A 7,194-nucleotide genomic window follows, 5' to 3' on the forward strand; every position below is an offset into this window, starting at 1 on the left:
TATTATTATTATCAAATAATCACTTCACTGGACAGGAATGTGATGTAAAAACAGACTTAAACATTGAGTTATTTAATACAGGTCAACTGTTTTCTATTATACAAGCAGCGTGTGTGTTCTATTTTATTTATTTATTTTTATGGAGAATGAGAATTTATTGAGAATAAGGGAAAGATCAGAGTTACGCTCTCTTCCTTATAGACAATGTCTCTTAAAAGTTAACTACAACAAGGCGTAGGGCCTGACCAAAAAGAGGAAGTGCAGCACACAGCATACACACCCAAGAGCATGAACTCACTCACACGCACACCCAGAGTAATCAGAATAACAACGTAATGGCTAATGATTATTTTACTAAATCATACAGTACATATGCTAATAACAATGCAGAAAAAGCACACAGGTGATAAATGTCCTCACTCAAATACATTTATAATCTGAGTAATAACCCCGAAGTATAAAGAACTGCAATGGGTATTAACTGCATTACCTTGAACAAACATCTTAAAATACCACACAATTCTTAGTATAATGTGTTGCAAATAGAGCTGCAACAACTAATCCATAATAGTTGATGAAAATCGATAATGAAAATTGCTGACTGAGCAACCCTCCTCCCGGAACGGTCATCGACACCGAAGTCACGTGACCCGAGTGGTGTGTTCAGGCATAGTTCATCGTTCTTTTTCTCTTTCTCTGGCGGTCTTTCTGATCGCAGCTTCAGGTTGCGTTTGGTGTGTTTTAAACGCTGATGGCTTGATTTGTCCAGTACGACTTCTCCACCGTGAGTCACAAAGTGCGCCCAGCAGCACGGCCCCCACTCACCACACCCACACACACACCTGCGCTCAAACAAGCCCGCCCTACACACAACCTTGGACCATGCCGACCGACTATGCAAGGACCGAGGACGCGGCCATCCTCCCCAATCGCACGTACCTCACCAGAGAATCCGCATCGTGTGACCAAAAACGGAGAACGCGCACCAACCTGCCACAGAACCTGTCCAAGACTCCATCGGGACCGCCTCGCACAGTGCCGACAACCAGCAACTCCATCCAAACAGCCCAACCCAGTTTAAAACCGTGCAATTGCAGGGCCAAAGATTAGCCATAACTGCTTGGTTTGCAGGTATTTCTGGCACGAGTCATCCGGTACTTTGTCATGGTTTTGCCTGGTCATGGTTGGTCATCTTTACACGTGCACGTAGTGAGCTTTCTATGTGGGTAAACATCACATGTATTTTGACACAGTTAACTCCTGTATTTTTGAAAATGTAGTTTACGGAACTATTTTGCAAGACTAATTCGTGAAAGCTTAGCTGCGCCGAATGAATCAGCAGGTACAGCAGCTGGCCAAGATGAGAGCGGAGGGAGCAAACGTGGAGGGGAATCTTGAGCAGAAGGAACTACACTGAAATACTTCAAGCTGCTTTCACACTTGGGTGTGTTTGGGGGGGTTCCTCCCCACCCCCGGTCAGAATAACTCTTCTGCACGGTAGCTTTGTAGATAGAAATTGTTTTAGTCTGAGATGGTGTCGTCACCCTCAGGTTCGAGTTTAAAGCAGAAGAAGCGTTACAGGAACTTGTCATTAATGTCTCACTGTGACCCGAAAGCTGCTTGTTGGATGTTTAATGTAAGATTAGAAATTTCAGCTCGTTTATTCTCCTCTCAGTTGTACTGGAAGCCATTAACATGCAGACAGTTTATTAATATCTTTAACCTTTTTTTTTAACCCAAAAAAGGAGGACTGTTGTACTTTTTTATGAAACTATCAGCTTTTTAAACGTCTTTCCACCCACAAGGGCTTGTGGTTTGTACTGTATTCGTCTGTGTTTGGAGTCATCTGGAGGACAGACACCATTTCTAATTAAAGTCAAAGGGAAAAAGTAATGCCGATGTTCATCTCACTACCCAAATTGAACTTAGTATTCTTCCACTGAAAATAGTTCCTTGTCTTATGTTGAAAAATATTATTTGACTTTTGTTTTTTTAAATATCAGTCCATATAATATGGAATAATGACCAAAATAAGAATAAAAAAACTGAAACTATAAATAATATATAATTTACATTTTAAAATAACGTGATAAATGTGGTGCGGATTGATACATGTTGTAGGAGACAGCGCGACTGAGTTTTTATTTCATATTGAGCTTTTGTCAGGACTATTAAGTCACGGTAAGGATGTTTAAGTGAAATATGATGTTTATTTTAACAGTTATGTTTTAGAATTGTGTTCTGGTTTTTAAACTAATGCTACTTAACAGGTTTGTAGTAAGTAATGAGCAAATGCCAGCCAGTTTTAGTCAGATAATTAGCCCTTGCACCCAATCTAAATTATAATAAGCGAAGAAAATTTTTGTTCAAGTTTTGTACAGAAAAACAAGTATTAAGAGTGCTTTGAGTATGGAAATTCTATGAATTACGTAAAAAAACAAAAAAAAACCACTTTTGATCGTAAACGCCTCATTTTTTTCTCCCCATCATGCTTAGCAATGATGGTTCCACATAACGTTTTTTTTTTTTTTGTCTTAACACACAAAATTTGTATTCAGTTTTCGTAATGTATTCAGAAGACGAGCTTAACTCTTCTTTATGCAAAAAATACTATTTAATCGACACTTATTACTAACTTCCACTATACTTTGTGTTCATTTATAATTTTGTGGAAAAAAAAATTACGTGGACATCATGTCCAGACGTCGATCCAGATCCTGTGCGCAAGGACCACCTGTGCAAACACCACCTGCGCAGGACCCGGACGAGCAAATCCTCAATAACGCCGCTGTTTTCTTAGGGTAATGTCTGAATTTATTCACTCTTATTCTCTGTCTCTTTCTCTCTGCGTGTTCATTACGCACCTGTTTGACTGACTGTGTTTAACGTGCAGTGGAGCACAAACAGCAAGAAGACTAACTCAGGAACGCTTAGCTGCACGGAGGGAGCCAAAGTGAATCTTGAGCAGAAGGTACTACAACTGAAATACTTCAAGCTGCTACACACCCGGTTAGAATAACTCTTCTGCACTGTAGTTTTGTAGATAGAAGTTGTTTTAGTTTGAGATGGCGTCATAACCCTCAGGTTCGAGTTTAAAGCAGAAGAAGCCGTTACAGGAACTTGTCATTAATATCTCACTGTGACCCGAAAGCTGCTTGTTGGATGTTTAATGTAAGATCCTCTCAGGTGTGTGTAAAAGAGAACCTGGCTGTGTCCTTGCAGTGTGTGATTTCTATTTCGTCTGTGTGTTTTCAGAAGAAGGAGGTGGAAGACCAAACTGTGAGGAGCTGATTTTTTTTCAGAAGGAGGCGGAAGACGAGATTTTTGTTTGTTAAATAAAAAGTTTCTTTAAACAACCAACACCTGCCTGACTGTACGAGTTATTTACATGAACCAGCTGCAGGAACGTCTTGCTATTAGGGATGTGAGAAAATGATGATATCTTTTCGTACAGAGCGTAATGGAACTTGAGGCATCAGGAATCCCAAATATAGCAATGAATGGGCAAGGTTTTAAATCTACTCTGAGAATAGTGGACATGATGGTAAAGAAACCAGTCCAAAAACCAGTGTGTGTGTTCTATTTCATTTTCTTTTCAGGGATAAACATATTGGAGGATATTTTGTTGATCTGCCACAAAAATTAAAAGGAACTAAATTACATAAAAAAAATTTAATTACATTAAAAAGGGGGACCTTTGGGTACCAAGGTTATAAGTTATAAACTTATAACCAAGATAACATTTTTTGTGTGTGTGTGTGTGTGTGAGTGTGTGTGTGTGTGTGTGTGTGTGTGAGAGAGAGAGAGAGAGAGAAGAGAGAGAGAGAAGAGAGAAGAGAAGGAAAATTTGCATGTGGTCTGCGCCTCTATAGCACCGCTGTTCTACAGTAAGGTGCTGAGGGCGAGACCTGAATGTCGGGGCTGCCAGATCACTTCATTTCAACTATAACTATTGACTGGATGGGGGTGGGGTTAACGTTTACTAGTGCATAAATTACACCTAATACGTCTAGGTCACTAGTTACTATTAGCTGTAATTTAATCAAAAAGAGAACCTAGTATGTTTATTAGAAACCAACCAAATCACTCCAAGAGTGAGACATGTAAAAGTCCTTGAGGTTACAAAGGAACCCAGGGTAACTTCTAAGCAAACAAAGGCCTCTCTCACATTGGCTAATGTTAATGGTCATGAGTTCACCATCAGGAGAACACTGAACAACAATGGAGTGAATTACAGTGTTACAAGGAGAAAACACTGCTCTCCAAAAAGAACATTACAGCCCATCTGCAGTTTGCTAATGATTACGTGGAAAAGTCTTTTGGAAAAATGTTTTGTGTGGAAAATATAACCTTTTGGTTTAAATTAAGAAAGTGTTATGTTTGGAGAAAGCAAAACCACTACATTCCAGCATAAGAACCTTACTTACAAGAACCTTTTCAATAATTGATGGAACAGTGAATTCTGAATTATAACAGTGAATTCTAAAGGAAAGTTTCAGGACATCTGTTCTGTGAACGAATCTCAAGAGGAAGTGGGTCATGCAGCAGGCCAACAGCCCTAATCACAAAAAGCACATAAGGGTCCACCAAAGTATGGTTAAAAGAGAATAAAATTCATGTTTCAGAATTTGCCAAGTCAATGTCCTGACCTTAATCCAATAGAAATGTTGTGGAAGGACCGCAAACAAGCAGGTCATGTCAGGAAAATCACCAGCATTCCAGAGTTGAAGCTGTTCTGTTCTGAGAAACGAGCTAAAATTCGTACAAGCCGATGTGCAGGACTGATCAACAGTAAAAACAGGGACAATGTTTAGTTTCGGTTATTTCTGACCAAGGGGTTCACACCATATGCTGAAAGCAAAGGTTCACATAGGATCACATAATAGAAAGAAAACATTCTACACACCGTATATACCACCAGCAGCAGTCTGGACTGTTGACACAAGGCAGGTTCATGCTGCTGATGCCAATGTCTGACCCTATCATCTACATGTCACAACAGAAATCAAGATTCATCAAATCAGGCAATGTTTTTCCATGCTTCAACTGTCCAGTTCCAGTGAGTCCACGCCCACTCTCTCAGGTTCCTGTTCTTGGCTTACAGACAGGAGTGGAACCTAATATGGTTGTAGCTTATCCACCTCATTTGGTTAGACGTATTGTATGTTGCAAGAGGGTTTTCTGCTCCCCACACTTGTAAAGAATTATCATTACCTTTCTGTCAGCTCGAACCAGTCTGTCCATTCTCCTCTTGTCCTCTCTCATCAACAAGGTGTTGTTTTTCTCCACCATTCTGTGACTGGTGACTCAAGACTCAAACTCAAGAGATTGCTGTCTGTGAAAATCCCAGATCAGCCTCTAAAATTCGCAAACCAGCTCGTCTGGTTTTGAGCTTCATAAATAACCTCGCAGAAACATCAATTAGATTGGGATCACCGTCAGATCACATAGAACTCGATCAGGCGACTGAAAGCTTGGAGTCAACACTCCGCTACACACTAGATAGAGTGGCTCCACTCAAAAGGAAAATAATTAGAGAAAAAAAAATTAGCACCCTGGTATAACGATCAAACGCGAACCTTAAAACAGACAACTCGACAATTAGAACGTAAATGGCGTCAAACCAAAGTGGTGATATTTCAAACAGCATGGAAGGAGAGCCTACTGAAATATAGGAAATCTCTTGGCGATGCTAGAAAAATCTATTTCTCCACCTTAATAGGAGACAACAAAAACAATTCTAGATTCCTTTTCAACACAGTAGCAAAATTAACTAGGAATAAAACCACTACAGAGAGAAACACTCAATCATTACATAGCAGTGAAGATTTCATGAAATTTTTCATCGATAAGGTTGAAAATATTAGACGTGAAATACAGGCCATTAAATTAAACCGGACAGTACTGTAACAAACCCATTACATGACAATGTAGCAATATCAGATCAATGGTTGGTTAGAGTATTTTGCTTCGCTTAGAGAGACCGAACTAGCTACATTAATCTCTTCAGCCAATTCATCAACTTGCATACTAGATCCCGTACCTACATGTTTGTTTAAACAGATTTGTCCAGGAGTAATTGAACCACTTTTAAATATAATCAATTCTTCCCTAAGCACTGGCTATGTACCTAAATCACTTAAATTAGCAGTTATTAAACCCTTGATTAAAAAACCTGATCTTGACCCGTCTCAATTGTCCAGCTATAGACCTATATCAAATCTCCCTTCATCTCTAAGATTTTAGAAAAGGTTGTAGCAAAGCAGTTATGCTCGTACTTAGATAGGAATAACATTCATGAAATGTATCAGTCAGGTTTAGACCTCATCATAGCACAGAGACAGCATTAGTTAAAGTAGTAATGACCTTCTACTGACCTACGATCAGGGTTGTGTCTCGCTGCTTGTGTTACTCGACCTTAGTGCAGCTTTTGATACTATAGATCACACTATTCTCCTTGATAGATTAGAAAATGTTGTTGTTATTAAGGGAACAGTCCTCTCCTGGCTCAGGTCTTATCTGACCGATCGTTATCAGTTCGTAGATGTAAATGGTGAATTCTCCATGCGTACTGAGGTTACTTTGGGAGTTCCACAGGGTTCTGTTTTAGGCCCACTGCTCTTTACTTTATATATGCTACCCCTAGGTCAAATTATTCGTAAACATGGAATTAGCTTCCACTGTTATGCTGATGATACACAGTTGTATGTTTCAGCGAAGCCAGAGGACAGACAGAAGCTTAGTAAAGCTGAGGATTGTGTAAAGACTTAACTAACTTCCTTCTACTTAATTCTGATAAAACAGAAATACTTTTATTAGGCCCACGTGTAGCTAGAAGTAATCTTTCTGATCACATGGTTACTCTGGTGGTCTTTCTGTTTCATCATGTGCAGCAGTTAAAGACCTTGGAGTGATTATTGACTCCAGCCTATCATTTGATGCTCATGTAGATAATATTACTAGGATAGCCTTCTTTTATCTCAGAAATATTTCTAAAATAAGAAACATATTGTCACTACATGATGCGGAAATACTAGTTCATGCATTTTCTTAGATTCTGTAATTACTGTCTGGATGTTCCAGTAGGAATATAAATAAGCTCCAGTTAGTCCAGAATGCAGCTGCTAGAGTCCTAACTAGAACCAGAAGGTACGACCATATCACACCGATATTATCAATACTGCATTGGCTCCC

The sequence above is a fragment of the Ictalurus furcatus genome, unplaced genomic scaffold (genome assembly GCF_023375685.1).
Source record: "Ictalurus furcatus strain D&B unplaced genomic scaffold, Billie_1.0 scf4, whole genome shotgun sequence".
NCBI classification, from domain to species: domain Eukaryota; kingdom Metazoa; phylum Chordata; class Actinopteri; order Siluriformes; family Ictaluridae; genus Ictalurus; species Ictalurus furcatus.